Below are 16453 nucleotides of genomic sequence, written 5' to 3'. Positions count from 1 at the left end.
TGTTGCAACTATTGCATGTTTTACCATATGCTGGACACTTTCTTGGTGGATGCTGTGTACCGCATCGACTACATGACTTTCGATTGTCCCTTTCATTTTCGTTCGCTGGCCACGCCTCTTTTTTCACATTGGCACTCTTTTTGTTAACCGGTTTGTGTCCGTTCATTCTCACTGCATCCACGTTGCAGCTATTGTCACTGAACAGCTCCTTTGCCTGCAACTTCACAGTCTCTGTAGCCCTACACAGTGCTATGGCTTTTCCCAGGTCTAGATCTTGCTCTCTTAGCAGTCGTTCCCTTAGACCATTATCTGGAATACCACACACCAGTCTGTCTTTTATCAGCGAGTCTGTCAGTCCCCCAAATTCACACGATTTGCTTCTGTTTCTCAGTTCAGTCACATACTGATCAATAATCTCACCCGTTTTCTGTACACAGGTGAAAAATCTGTGCCTCTCAAACGTCACGTTACGTTTAGGTATGCAGTAGGCCTCAAACTGTTCCATTATTTTATCTAGCTTCATTTTGTCTCCATTAACAGCGAATGTGAAGTTATTATACACCTCCAGCGCTTCATCACCCACGACATGTAAGAACAGTGACGATTTCTTTTTATTACTTTTCTCGTCAGCTCCGATTGCCGCGAAACACAACCCCACACGTTGTTTGAATCTCCTCCAATTTTCAGCCACATTACCTGTCAACTGAAGCGTCGCCGGTGGGTGTAATCCTTCCATTTTTACACTTCGTTAGCTATTCTCTAATGGTAAGTAACGATGTTCTCTTTTGGCTTGCTAATCTGTGGAGAGCTGATTGAACTTCAGATTTTTTCTCTTCATCTCTTTCAGCCACTTCTGACACCATGTATTGATTTCTTTGTGGGTTCAATGACGAGACATTTATGAAAGAGAATGAGTTTTAATCTAAAGTCTGTTCAACTCTTTATACAGCATTTCAGGAGACACCCTGCTCGTGATGCATCGAGAACGAAAACTGAAACTAAACCAAACTGCTTGTCTCTGTCACATGACGTCTGCTGGTCAGACATAAGTAATCAATACATGCAAACATGCTCATAAGGCATCATAATCAAACAGGCAAATAACATCACTATTTGCTGATATCATTACATCTCTCAGAACCTCTCTCTCAGGGAGATATCTGTACATTGACTGGTGTCTCTCAGTCCCCCCTCTCTCAGGGAGATATCTGTACACTGACTGGTGTCTCAGTCCCTCTCTCTCAGGGAGATATCTGTGCATTGACTGTTGTCTCTCAGTCCCTCTCTCAGGGAGATATCTGTACACTGACTGGTGTCGCTCAGTCCCTCTCTCTCAGGGGGATATCTGTACACTGACTGGTGTCTCTCAATCCCTCTCTCTCAGAGTGATACCTGTACACTGACTGGTGTCTCTCAGTCCCTCTCTCTCTCAGGGAGGTATCTGTACACTGACTGGTGTCTCTCAGTCCCTCTCTCTCAGGGGGATATCTGTACACTGACTGCTGTCTCTCAGTCCCTCTCTCTCAGGGAGATATCTGTGCACTGCCTGGTGTCTCTCAGTCCCCTCTCTCTCAGGGAGACATCTGTATACTGACTGGTGTCTCTCAGTCCTCTCTCTCAGGGAGATATCTGTACACTGACTGGTGTCTCTCAGTCCCTCTCTCTCAGGGAGATATCTGTGCACTGCCTGGTGTCTCTCAGTCCCCTCTCTCTCAGGGAGGTATCTGTACACTGACTGGTGTCTCTCAGTCCCTCTCTCTCAGGGGGATATCTGTACACTGACTGGTGTCTCTCAGTCCCTCTCTCTCTCAGGGAGATATCTGTACACTGACTGGTGTCTCTCAGTCTCTCTCTCTCAGGGGGATATCTGTACACTGACTGGTGTCTCTCAGTCCCTCTCTCTCAGGGAGATATCTGTGCACTGCCTGGTGTCTCTCAGTCCCCTCTCTCTCAGGGAGATATCTGTACACTGACTGGTGTCTCTCAGTCCCTCTCCCTCAGGGAGATATCTGTAAACTGACTGGTGTCTCTCAGTCCCTCTCTCTCAGGGAGATATCTGTACACTGACTGGTGTCTCTCAGTCCCACTCTCTCAGGGAGATATCTGTACACTGACTGGTGTCTCTCAGTCCCTCTCTCTCAGGGAGATATCTGTACACTGACTGGTGTCTCTCAGTCCCTCTCTCTCAGGGAGATATCTGTACACTGACTGGTGTCTCTCAGTCCCTCTCTCTCAGGGAGATATCTGTACACTGACTGGTGTCTCTCAGTCCCTCTCTCTCAGGGAGATATCTGTACACTGACTGGTGTCTCTCCGTCCCTCCCTCTCGGGGAGATATCTGCACACTGACTGGTGTCTCTCAGTCCCCTCTCTCTCAGGGAGATATCTGTACACTGATTGGTGTCTCTCATTCCTCTCTCTCAGGGAGATATCTGTACACTGACTGGTGTCTCTCAGTCCCCCTCTCTCAGGGAGATATCTGTACACTGACTGGTGTCTCTCAGTCCCTCTCCCTCAGGGAGATATCTGTAAACTGACTGGTGTCTCTCAGTCCCTCTCTCTCAGGGAGATATCTGTACACTGACTGGTGTCTCTCAGTCCCACTCTCTCAGGGCGATATCTGTACACTGACTGGTGTCTCTCAGTCCCTCTCCCTCAGGGAGATATCTGTAAACTGACTGGTGTCTCTCAGTCCATCTCCCTCAGGGAGATATCTGTACACTGACTGGTGTCTCTCAGTCCCTCTCTCTCAGGGGGATATCTGTACATTGAGTGGTGTCTCTCAGTCCCTCTCTCTCAGGGGGATATCTGAACACTGACTGGTGTCTCGCAGTCCCTCTCTCAGGGAGATATCTGTACACTGACTGGTGTCTCTCAGTCCCTCTCTCTCAGGGAGATATCTGTACACGGACTGGTGTCTCTCAGTCCCTCACTCTCAGGGGTATATCTGTACACTGACTGGTGTCTCTCAGTCCCTCTCTCTCAGGGAGATATCTGTACACTGACTGGTGTCTCTCAGTCCCTCCCTCTCAGGGAGATATCGGCACACTGACTGGTGTCTCTCAGTCCCTCTCTCTCAGGGAGATATCTGTACACTGACTGGTTTCTCTCAGTCCCTCTCTCTCAGGGAGATATCTGTACACTGACAGGTGTCTCTCAGTCCCTCTCTCTCAGGGAGATATCTGTACACTGACTGGTGTCTCTCAGTCTCTCTCTCTCAGGGAGATATCTGTACACTGACTGGTGTCTCTCAGTCCCTCTCTCTCAGGGAGATATCTGTACACTGACTGGTGTCTCTCAGTCCCTCTCTCTCAGGGAGAGATCTGTACACTGACTGGTGTCTCTCAGTCCCTCTCTCTCAGGGAGATATCTGTACACTGACTGGTGTCTCTCAGTCTCTCTCTCTCAGGGAGATATCTGTACACTGACTGGTGTCTCTCAGTCCCACTCTCTCAGGGAGATATCTGTACACTGACTGGTGTCTCTCAGTCCCACTCTCTCAGGGAGATATCTGTACACTGACTGGTGTCTCTCAGTCCCTCTCTCTCAGGGAGATATCTGTACACTGACTGGTGTCTCTCAGTCCCTCTCTCTCAGGGGGATATCTGTACACTGACTGGTGTCTCTCAGTCCCTCTCTCTCTCAGGGAGATATCTGTACACTGACTGGTGTCTCTCAGTCCCTCTCTCTCAGGGAGATATCTGTACACTGACTGGTGTCTCTCAGTCCCTCTCTCTCAGGGAGATATCTGTACACTGACTGGTGTCTCTCAGTCCCCCTCTCTCAGGGAGATATCTGTACACTGACAGGTGTCTCTCAGTCTCCTCTCTCTCAGGGAGATATCTGTACACTGACTGGTGTCTCTCAGTCCCCCTCTCTCAGGGAGATATCTGTACACTGACTGGTGTCTCTCAGTCCCTCTCTCTCAGGGAGATATCTGTACATTGACTGGTGTCTCTCAGTCCCTCTCTCAGGGAGATATCTGTACACTGACTGGTGTCTCTCAGTCCCTCTCTCTCAGGGAGATATCTGTACACTGACTGGTGTCTCTCAGTCCCTCTCTCTCAGGGAGATATCTGTACACTGACTGGTGTCTCTCAGTCCCTCTCTCTCAGGGAGATATCTGTACACTGACTGGTGTCTCTCAGTCTCCTCTCTCTCAGGGAGATATCTGTACACTGACTGGTGTCTCTCAGTCCCCCTCTCTCAGGGAGATATCTGTACACTGACTGGTGTCTCTCAGTCCCTCTCTCTCAGGGAGATATCTGTACATTGACTGGTGTCTCTCAGTCCCTCTCTCAGGGAGATATCTGTACACTGACTGGTGTCTCTCAGTCCCTCTCTCTCAGGGAGATATCTGTACACTGACAGGTGTCTCTCAGTCTCCTCTCTCTCAGGGAGATATCTGTACACTGACTGGTGTCTCTCAGTCCCTCTCTCTCCGGGGGTTATCTGTACACTGACTGGTGTCTCTCAGTCCCCCTCTCTCAGGGAGATATCTGTACACTGACTGGTGTCTCTCAGTCCCTCTCCCTCAGGGAGATATCTGTAAACTGACTGGTGTCTCTCAGTCCCTCTCTCTCAGGGAGATATCTGTACACTGACTGGTGTCTCTCAGTCCCTCTCCCTCAGGGAGATATCTGTACACTGACTGGTGTCTCTCAGTCCCACTCTCTCAGGGAGATATCTGTACACTGACTGGTGTCTCTCAGTCCCTCTCCCTCAGGGAGATATCTGTAAACTGACTGGTGTCTCTCAGTCCCTCTCTCTCAGGGAGATATCTGTACACTGACTGGTGTCTCTCAGTCCCCTCTCTCTCAGGGAGATATCTGTACACTGACTGGTGTCTCTCAGTCCCCCTCTCTCAGGGAGATATCTGTACACTGACTGGTGTCTCTCAGTCCCTCTCCCTCAGGGAGATATCTGTAAACTGACTGGTGTCTCTCAGTCCCTCTCTCTCAGGGAGATATCTGTACATTGACTGGTGTCTCTCAGTCCCACTCTCAGGGCGATATCTGTACACTGACTGGTGTCTCTCAGTCCCTCTCTCTCAGGGAGATATCTGTAAACTGACTGGTGTCTCTCAGTCCATCTCCCTGAGGGAGATATCTGTACACTGACTGGTGTCTTTCAGTCCCTCTCTCTCAAGGGGATATCTGTACACTGACTGGTGTCTCTCAGTCCCTCTCTCTCAGGGGGATATCTGAACACTGACTGGTGTCTCGCAGTCCCTCTCTCAGGGAGATATCTGTACACTGACTGGTGTCTCTCAGTCCCTCTCTCTCAGGGAGATATCTGTACACGGACTGGTGTCTCTCAGTCCCTCACTCTCAGGGGTATATCTGTACACTGACTGGTGTCTCTCAGTCCCTCTCTCTCAGGGAGATATCTGTACACTGACTGGTGTCTCTCAGTCCCTCCCTCTCAGGGAGATATCGGCACACTGACTGGTGTCTCTCAGACCCTCTCTCTCAGGGAGATATCTGTACACTGACTGGTGTCTCTCAGTCCCTCTCTCTCAGGGAGATATCTGTACACTGACAGGTGTCTCTCAGTCCCTCTCTCTCAGGGAGATATCTGTACACTGACTGGTGTCTCTCAGTCTCTCTCTCTCAGGGAGATATCTGTACACTGACTGGTGTCTCTCAGTCTCTCTCTCTCAGGGAGATATCTGTACACTGACTGGTGTCTCTCAGTCCCACTCTCTCAGGGAGATATCTGTACACTGACTGGTGTCTCTCAGTCCCACTCTCTCAGGGAGATATCTGTACACTGACTGGTGTCTCTCAGTCCCTCTCCCTCAGGGAGATATCTGTACACTGACTGGTGTCTCTCAGTCCCTCTCTCTCAGGGAGATATCTGTACACTGATTGGTGTCTCTCAGTCCCTCTCTCTCAGGGAGATATCTGTACACTGACTGGTGTCTCTCAGTCCCTCTCCCTCAGGGAGATATCTGTACACTGACTGTTGTCTCTCAGTCCCTCTCTCTCAGGGAGATATCTGTACACTGACTGGTGTCTCTCAATCCCTCTCTCTCAGGGAGATATCTCTACACTGACTGGTGTCTCTCAGTCCCTCTCCCTCAGGGAGATATCTGTACACTGAGTGGTGTCTCTCAGTCCCTCTCTCTCAGGGAGATATCTGTACACTGACTGATGTCTCTCAGTCCCCTCTCTCTCAGGGAGATATCTGTACACTGACCGGTGTCTCTCAGTCCCTCTCTCTCAGGGAGATATCTGTACACTGACTGGTGTCTCTCTGTCCCTCTCTCTCAGGGAGATATCTGTACACTGACTGGTGTCTCTCAGTCTCTCTCTCTCAGGGAGATATCTGTACACTGACTGGTGTCTCTCAGTCCCTCTCTCTCAGGGAGATATCTATACACTGACTGGTGTCTCTCAGTCCCTCACTCTCAGGGGTATATCTGTACACTGACTGGTGTCTCTCAGTCCCCTCTCTCTCAGGGAGATATCTGTACACTGAGTGGTGTCTCTCAGTCCCTCTCTCTCAGGGAGATATCTGTACACTGACTGGTGTCTCTCAGTCCCCTCTCTCAGGGAGATATCTGTACACTGACTGGTGTCTCTCAGTCCCTCACTCTCAGGGGTATATCTGTACACTGAGCGGTGTCTCTCAGTCCCTCTCTCTCAGGGAGATATCTGTACACTGACTGGGGTCTCTCAGTCCCTCTCTCAGGGAGATATCTGTACACTGACTGGTGTCTCTCAGTCCCTCTCTCTCAGGGAGATATCTGTACACTGACTGGTGTCTCTCAGTCCCTCTCTCTCAGGGAGATATCTGTGCACTGACTGGTGTCTCTCAGTCCCGTCTCTCTCAGGGAGATATCTGTACATTGACTGGTGTCTCTCAGGCCCCTCTCTCTCAGGGAGATATCTGTACACTGAGCGGTGTCTCTCAGTCCCTCTCTCTCAGGGAGATATCTGTACACTGACTGGGGTCTCTCAGTCCCTCTCTCAGGGAGATATCTGTACACTGAGCGGTGTCTCTCAGTCCCTCTCTCTCAGGGAGATATCTGTACACTGACTGGTGTCTCTCAGTCCCTCTCTCTCAGGGAGGTATCTGTACACTGACTGGTGTCTCTCATTCCCTCTGTTTCAGGGAAATATCTGTGCACTGACTGGTGTCTCTCAGTCCCTCTCTCTCAGGGAGATATCTGTACACTGACTGGTGTCTCTCAGTCCCACTCTCTCAGGGAGATATCTGTACACTGACTGGTGTCTCTCAGTCCCTCTCTCTCAGGGAGATATCTGTACACTGACTGGTGTCTCTCAGTCCCTCTCTCTCAGGGAGATATCTGTACACTGACTGGTGTCTCTCAGTCCCTCTCTCTCAGGGAGATATCTGTACACTGACTGGTGTCTCTCAGTCTCTCTCTCTCAGGGAGATATCTGTACACTGACTGGTGTCTCTCAGTCCCTCTCTCTCAGGGAGATATCTGTACACTGACTGGTGTCTCTCAGTCCCTCTCTCTCAGGGAGAGATCTGTACACTGACTGGTGTGTCTCAGTCTCTCTCTCTCAGGGAGATATCTGTACACTGACTGGTGTCTCTCAGTCCCACTCTCTCAGGGAGATATCTGTACACTGACTGGTGTCTCTCAGTCCCACTCTCTCAGGGAGATATCTGTACACTGACTGGTGTCTCTCAGTCCCTCTCCCTCAGGGAGATATCTGTACACTGACTGGTGTCTCTCAGTCCCTCTCTCTCAGGGAGATATCTGTACACTGACTGGTGTCTCTCAGTCCCTCTCTCTCAGGGAGATATCTGTACACTGACTGGTGTCTCTCAGTCCCTCTCCCTCAGGGAGATATCTGTACACTGACTGTTGTCTCTCAGTCCCTCTCTCTCAGGGAGATATCTGTACACTGACTGGTGTCTCTCAATCCCTCTCTCTCAGGGAGATATCTCTACACTGACTGGTGTCTCTCAGTCCCTCTCCCTCAGGGAGATATCTGTACACTGAGTGGTGTCTCTCAGTCCCTCTCTCTCAGGGAGATATCTGTACACTGACTGGTGTCTCTCAGTCCCCTCTCTCTCAGGGAGATATCTGTACACTGACCGGTGTCTCTCAGTCCCTCTCTCTCAGGGAGATATCTGTACACTGACTGGTGTCTCTCAGTCCCCTCTCTCTCAGGGAGATATCTGCACTGACTGATGTCTCTCAGTCCCTCTCTCTCAGGGAGATATCTGTACACTGACTGGTGTCTCTCAGTCCCTCTCTCTCGGGGAGATATCTGTACACTGAGTGGTGTTTCTCAGTCCCCTCTCTCTCAGGGAGATATCTGTACACTGAGTGGTGTCTCTCAGTCCCTCTCTCTCAGGGAGATAGCTGTACACTGACTGGTGTCTCTCAGTCCCCTCTCTCAGGGAGATATCTGTACACTGACTGGTGTCTCTCAGTCCCTCACTCTCAGGGGTATATCTGTACACTGAGCGGTGTCTCTCAGTCCCTCTCTCAGGGAGATATCTGTACACTGACTGGTGTCTCTCAGTCCCTCTCTCTCAGGGAGATATCTGTACACTGACTGGTGTCTCTCAGTCCCTCACTCTCAGGGGTATATCTGTACACTGACTGGTGTCTCTCAGTCCCTCTCTCAGGGAGATATCTGTACACTGACTGGTGTCTCTCAGTCCCTCTCTCTCAGGGAGATATCTGTACACTGACTGGTGTCTCTCAGTCCCTCTCTCTCAGGGAGATATCTGTACACTGACTGGTGTCTCTCAGTCCCCTCTCTCTCAGGGAGATATCTGTACATTGACTGGTGTCTCTCAGTCCCTCTCTCTCAGGGAGATATCTGTACACTGACTGGTGTCTCTCAGTCCCTCTCTCTCAGGGAGGTATCTGTACACTGACTGGTGTCTCTCATTCCCTCTCTTTCAGGGAAATATCTGTGCACTGACTGGTGTCTCTCAGTCCCTCTCTCTCAGGGAGATATCTGTACACTGACTGGTGTCTCTCAGTCGCTCTCTCTCAGGGAGATATCTGTACACTGACTGGTGTCTCTCAGTCCCACTCTCTCAGGGAGATATCTGTACACTGACTGGTGTCTCTCAGTCCCTCTCTCTCAGGGAGATATCTGTACACTGACTGGTGTCTCTCAGTCCCTCTCTCTCAGGGAGTTATCTGTACACTGACTGGTGTCTCTCAGTCCCTCTCTCTCAGGGAGTTATCTGTACACTGACTGGTGTCTCTCAGTCCCTCTCTCTCAGGGAGTTATCTGTACACTGACTGGTGTCTCTCAGTCCCTCTCTCTCAGGGAGTTATCTGTACACTGACTGGTGTCTCTCAGTCCCTCTCTCTCAGGGAGTTATCTGTACACTGACTGGTGTCTCTCAGTCCCCTCTCTCAGGGAGATATCTGTACACTGAGTGGTGTCTCTCAGTCAGTTCAGTTCAGTTCAGTTCAAATGCTTTATTGGCATGAAAGTTTACAGAGAACCATATTGCCAAAGCTTACATAGCAAAAAGGTACAGTTTTCCCACATTCTGTAGGTGTCAATCGATTTGACATTTGTTGGGTATATACAATATTACTTTTAAACAATATTAATTTTAAACAGTCTTTCTACTTCATTTGGTACGTTCAATATTAATTTTAAACAGTCTTACTTTTAAACAGTCCTCAGGTTGTGACATGTTGTTACATATTTAGCCCCAAGGTATGGTCTGTCTCCTTCTCCTAGGACTAATCTCAATTTTGACAGATCATCCAATTCCTTGAAATCTGGGGTTGTTTGGTTTAGCTTGTTGAATAATATGTTTCTTGATGTGTTGAATTTTTCGCATTTTAGGAGGAAATGCATTTCTGTTTCAACCTCGCCAGCCAGACATTGATCGCATATTCTATTCTCTCTAGGCTGCCAGGATTTCTTGTATCTGCCTTTTTCAATTTCCAGTTGGTGGTCGCTTAGTCTGTACCTGGTGAGGGTCTGTCTCTGTTTTGTGTCTCTGATGGTCGTGAGGTAGTCTGCCAGTTTATATTCTCTTTTTAGGGCCCGGTAACATTCTAATCTGCTTTGGCTTTCGGTTATTTTGTTCCAATGTTCCAGGTAGGTTTCTTTGCATTGTTTAATGATTTGGTTCACTCGGATTGGTGTTTGGACGGCTGTGTTGGTCTGGGGTTGGTCAGGGTCCGGCTGAGTACTTAGTTTCAGTAGCAGCTGACTCAGGGGACTCTTTTCTGGGTTTAGCTCTTGGGTCTGAAAGGCTTTGAAATGAAGGGTGTCTGGGGAGCTAGATTTGAGGTGATTTAGGAAGTTTAGTGCTCGTTTTTGGATGTTTATTATCAGTGGGTATCTGCCTAGTTCGGCTCGGCATGCATTTGTTGGCGTTTTTCTTTGGGTGCGAAGGATGCTTCGGCAGAATTCTGCATGTAGGGCTTCTATTGTGTGTTTTTCCCATTTAGTGTAGCTTTGGTGATTTAGCGGGCCCCATACTTCACTACCGTACAGTGCAATGGGCAGGATTATGCTGTCAAAAATTTTGAGCCAGATTTTGATTGGGATTTGGATGTTGTAGAATTTTCTTTTTATTGCATATAGGGCTCTTCGGGCTTTTTCTTTTAGTGCATTCACTGCTATGCTGAAGCTCCCTGATGCTGTAATAGTTAGACCAAGGTAGGTGTAGCTCATAGTGTGTCCTATAGTGGTATCACTGAGGGTAAACTGGTATTTGTTTTCCTGACATCTGGGTCTTTTCTGAAAAATCATGATGTTGGTTTTCTTTAGATTTACTGTTAGAGCCCAATTTTGGCAGTATTTGTCGAGTAGGTCTAGTTGTTGCTGTAATCCCTGTTCTGTGGGAGACAGCAGAACCAGGTCGTCCGCATCGAACAGGGACTTCACTTCTCCATCCAGGAGACGGAGACCTGGTGACTCGCTTTGCTCCAGCATGTCTGCTAATTCATTTATGTATATGTTGAACAGGGTCGGGCTCAAATTGCAGCCCTGCCGGACGCCTCTTCTCTGGGTGAAGAAATCGGTGCGTTTGTCTCCAATTTTGACCCCGCATTTGTTTTTCAGATACATTGATTTAATAAGGTCATAGACTTTGCCCCCTATTCCACACTGAAGAAGTTTATAATAGAGCCCTTCGTGCCATATAGAGTCAAAGGCTTTCTTGAAGTCGATGAAACAGGCGAATATTTTCCCATTTTTTGTTTGGTGTTTATGTTTTTCAATGAGGGTGTGAAGGGTATAGATATGGTCGGCGGTGCGGTGTTTTGGAAGAAAGCCTATTTGGTTTTTTCTGAGGATATTATGTTTGTTAAGAAAATCAAGTAATCTACTATTTAGAATACTGCAGAATAACTTCCCTAGACAACTGTTGACACAGATGCCGCGGTAGTTATTTGGGTCTGATTTGTTTCCACTTTTATATATGGGGGAGATTAGTCCTTGGCACCAGATATCGGGAAAACAGCCTGAGCGTAATATGATGTTGAATAGTTTGAGTATCGCACCCTGCATCTCCATATTGCTGAACTTTAGCATTTCATTTTTGATGTTGTCTGGGCCACAGGCTTTCTTTAGGTGGAGAGATTTTGTTTTTGTGGCCAGTTCTTTCCATGTGATTGGGGAGTCTAGAGGGTTTTGGTTGTCTTTAATTGTTGCTTCTAATGTGTGGAGTTTTTCTGTGACCTGATGTTGACTTGGGTTTGTTTTGTTTTTTGGGATGTCTTTGTAGAGGTTTTCAAAATGTGTTCTCCAGATGTCGCCATCTTGGATTGGTAATGCTTGCAATTGTGTTGTACTCAGGTTATTCCACATTTCCCAGAATTGTTTTGGATTGGTGGAGTTTTCAATTTCTTCGAGTATTTTGTGGGTATAGTTTTGTGTTTTGTTCCTAATGGTGTGTTTATATCTTTTGAGGGTTTCATTGTATCTAGTACGTAGGTCCGGATTGTTTGGTTGCCGATGCTTTTGGTTTGATATTTTTCTCAGGTCTTTTCTGGCATTTTTGCATTCGTGGTCAAACCATTTCATATTTTTATTTTGTCTTTTGTGATGCTTCCTCTTCTGTTTCACGAGGTCGGCTTTTACAGCTGCCTCATGGAAGATCATATTTATATCCTCTATGGCCGTGTTTACACCATCTCTGGTGATCTCATATAGATTTTCTTTAAATTTTGAAATTTTACTTGTGAGATCAGGTGAATTTAGTGCTGTGATGAATTTATCTCCACTGTCTGGGGCCCATCTGTATGTCTGGTTTATTTTATGTAGCTTACTGTGTTCCTTTTTTGTGTCTGTAGTTTGGGCAGAAAGTTTAAGGTACACATTTATTTGGTTATGGTCTGAGAGGGGGGATTGTTGCCTGACAGTGAATGCGTTGATATCGCAGGGGTCCAGGTCAGTGATTGTCTCTCTCAGGGAGATATCTGTACACTGACCGGTGTCTCTCAGTCCCTCTCTCTCAGGGAGATATCTGTACACTGACCGGTGTCTCTCAGTTCCTCTCTCTCAGGGAGATATCTGTACACTGACTGGTGTCTCTCAGTCCCTCTCTCTCAGGGAGATATCTGTACACTGACTGGTGTCTCTCAGTCCCTCTCTCTCAGGGAGATATCTGTACACTGACTGGTGTCTCTCAGTCCCTCTCTGTAGAAGTGCATTAGCGTAGAAATATATATTCACATATATTCTCTTGTATTAAAATGGAGTCTGCAACTTTCAGAAGGCCAAAATGGCTTCACACAGGGAAACAGGCAGGTCCATATTAGGAAGCGGTGGAAGGAAGATGATATGACTGTCTTCAGCTTGCAGGCTAGGCAGTTCCACAAACAAGATAAGCATGGCAGAACAAAAGCATGATTACTGAAGGACATTTACTGTAAACGTTGTATGAATGTCCAGAACCAAAATGAGAGACAAACTGTCTCCATTGTATAAGATTAGTAAGCTCTATCTAAAGGTATTCCTGCATCATGACTATTGATTATCTGTTGGCTATCCTTATCTTAAGACACTGAGGCTCCGCTGACCCTCTAGTCATCTCCTTGTTGACCTTAAACATTCCTTGCTCATCCCTTTATTTGATGTTTACTTCGTTATTAATTATGTCTCACTGCCATGTCATGTGCTAGAAGGTTTTGATCTTTGTGTATAAAAAGAGGTGTTATTGTCCATGTATTTGGAGAAGTCACGATAGCCTTTGTCTATGTGAAGCTCCCCTTGCTAGCAAGTAGAATAAATAAAAGTCTGCCTTTGACGATCACTTTGTTTCAGAGTCTTATTGAACAGTCGAAACTTTGACAGTTTCTTGGGGGCTCGTCCGGGATCGCTTGCTGCCTTTTGGTAAGTCACGGACGAGGACACCATGCTTTGCTAACGACAAATCCTGAATGGCCATAAGTGAAGATTTCTCACAGAAAAGGATTTCTCCTTAGATACGTAGTTGGTGTAGTCTGTTACTTCCGACGGGAGCACTGCGATCTGTTAAGACTCATGTGTGTTTGGAACTTGAGTTAACTTGTGTAACCTTTGCTTCTTTTATCTTGACATTAAAAGGAGGAGGATACTGCCGGTTCAGGTTTCAAAACTGTCGAACAAAGGGAGACAGCAGAAAGGTCGCGACCAGGTTGAGTTCCGGAATATGTGAGTGTACTGTGAAGGGATTAGCCTGAAGGATAGACACAGAAAGGGTACCAGAAGACCTGTGAAGAGACTAGCTCAAAGGATAGGCAGAGAGTGCACAGTGACGTAAATCTGTGAAGGGACTACCTAGTAATCCCGAAGGATAGATTGGTAGTTAAAATAAGGATAAGCATAGCATAAGGATTCAGAAATAGAACACAACTGTTTTGTAAGATAACGTTTATATGTTATATGCATATGTAAATTTGTTAAAAAAAAAAAAAAACTGTTGGTGACTGAGTTGATCGACTAGGACAAGGAAGTGCCTGTCTCAAACGCGCAGCCTTAGACCGGTTGTTAAGAGGGGAAATCCCCCACGCGAAGGTCAGGACCCTGAAGTGGGCGGAGAGGCATAAAGGCACTTAGGATCGTGATACTCAGTCATTAGTTGTCAAAAGCTTGTAAAATAAGGCCTTGATCTGTAGAGCGTACCACGCAGATCGAGAAAACTGTCGGATTGTAATTTAGCTTTTGTAGAAAGCCTGCATAACTGTACCTACGTTATTTCATGTCTGAGTATTTTTGTTTCCCTGTTTGGGCCTGCTTACTACTCCCTATTATTTTCTTGAGTGTTATTATTTCATGTTATTGTTCATTGCTGTTAGTACTTTGGTCAGACAGTAGGAGTCATAAGAAGGCCGAGGGTAAAACTTGCGACCCAGAACAAGTACACCTAGTGGAAGCTGAGAACTAACTAGGATGGGAGCTACACAAAGCAAGGTCCCCGAAAGAGGAACTCCAGCTTTCCATATTTTTCAAAATTGTGGCCGATCATCCACAAATGATTTACCTAAATGGTCTAATTGGACCAAGAATGACAAATAACCATTCCCTATAGACGGAACCTTTAATTTAGACAGAATAACATGCCTAGAGAATTGCCTCGTAACTAGAGACCCGCAGAGAAAAGGAAAAAAAGCAGTAAATTGGTCAGCCTTTTCAGATTGGAAAAAGGAAGCACAGAAGCGTAGGGATCGCAGTATACAAGCCAGCAGATTGGCTACTACAAACACCACCAAAAACAACAAAAAAGAACCTACAAATAAGTTAACTAAACATGAGGAATACTTACAGAGGGATTCAAAACCTAACCCGAAGCATTTGACCCCACTCCCCATTTACCCTCTCTTGTCTGATACGTCACACATAAGTGATGACGAAGATCAGGGATGGTATAATATCCCACCCAGGCCACCTCCCGCATATGTAGCAGAACAAGCAGGAGAGGTAGCCGCGGCAGAACCCCACAATCAGGAACCTGACCTAAATTCTGGTGCCAGTGGTGCCAGCGGCTCAGGGGACCATTATATGACTAGATCCCAAACTACCGGGCCACCTGCCACTACGGCAGGGTTAGCTTTACCACTAAGACGATTTCCCAATGTCCACCAAGCAGACGGAGCCCCAAGCTCCCCTTGCTAGCAAGTAGAATAAATAAAAGTCTGCCTTTGACGATCACTTTGTTTCACAGACTCTTATTGAACAGTCGAAACTTCGACATCTCTCTCAGGGAGAGATCTGTACACTGACTGGTGTCTCTCAGTCCCTCTCTCTCAGGGAGATATCTGTACACTGACTGGTGTCTCTCAGTCCCTCTCTCTCAGGGAGATATCTGTACACTGACTGGTGTCTCTCAGTCCCTCTCTCTCAGGGAGATATCTGTACACTGACTGGTGTCTCTCAGTCCCTCTCTCTCAGGGAGATATCTGTACACTGACTGGTGTCTCTCAGTCCCTCTCTCTCAGGGAGAGATCTGTACACTGACTGGTGTCTCTCAGTCCCTCTCTCAGGGAGATATCTGTACACTGACTGGTGTCTCTCAGTCCCTCTCTCTCAGGGAGAGATCTGTACACTGACTGGTGTCTCTCAGTCCCTCTCTCTCAGGGAGATATCTGTACACTGACTGGTGTCTCTCAGTCCCTCTCCCTCAGGGAGATACCTGTACACTGACTGGTGTCTCTCAGTCCCTCTCTCTCAGGGAGATATCTGTACACTGACTGGTGTCTCTCAGTCCCTCTCTCTCAGGGAGATATCTGTACACTGACTGGTGTCTCTCAGTCCCTCTCTCTCAGGGAGAGATCTGTACACTGACTGGTGTCTCTCAGTCCCTCTCTCTCAGGGAGATATCTGTACACTGACTGGTGTCTCTCAGTCCCTCTCTCTCAGGGAGATATCTGTACACTGACTGGTGTCTCTCAGTCCCTCTCTCTGAGGGAGATATCTGTACACTGACTGGTGTCTCTCAGTCCCCTCTCTCAGGGAGATATCTGTACACTGACTGGTGTCTCTCAGTCCCTCACTCTCAGGGGTATATTTGTACACTGAGCGGTGTCTCTCAGTCCCTCTCTCTCAGGGAGATATCTGTACACTGACTGGTGTCTCTCAGTCCCCTCTCTCAGGGAGATATCTGTACACTGACTGGTGTCTCTCAGTCCCTCTCTCTCAGGGAGATATCTGTACACTGACTGGTGTCTCTCAGTCCCTCTCTCTCAGGGAGATATCTGTACACTGACTGGTGTCTCTCAGTCCCCTCTCTCTCAGGGAGATACCTGTACATTGACTGGTGTCTCTCAGTCCCTCTCTCTCAGGGAGATATCTGTACACTGACTGGTGTCTCTCAGTCCCTCTCTCTCAGGGAGGTATCTGTACACTGACTGGTGTCTCTCATTCCCTCTCTTTCAGGGAGATATCTGTGCACTGACTGGTGTCTCTCAGTCCCTGTCCCTCAGGGAGATATCTGTACACTGAGTGGTGTCTCTCAGTCCCTCTCTCGCAGGGAGATATCTGTACACTGACTG

Source organism: Somniosus microcephalus, unplaced genomic scaffold (genome assembly GCF_052327205.1).
Source record: "Somniosus microcephalus isolate GS21.2 unplaced genomic scaffold, FLI_Smic_1.0 unresolved_chr1, whole genome shotgun sequence".
In the NCBI taxonomy this organism is placed as follows: Eukaryota; Metazoa; Chordata; class Chondrichthyes; order Squaliformes; family Somniosidae; genus Somniosus; species Somniosus microcephalus.
This window is presented reverse-complemented; position numbering follows the sequence as displayed.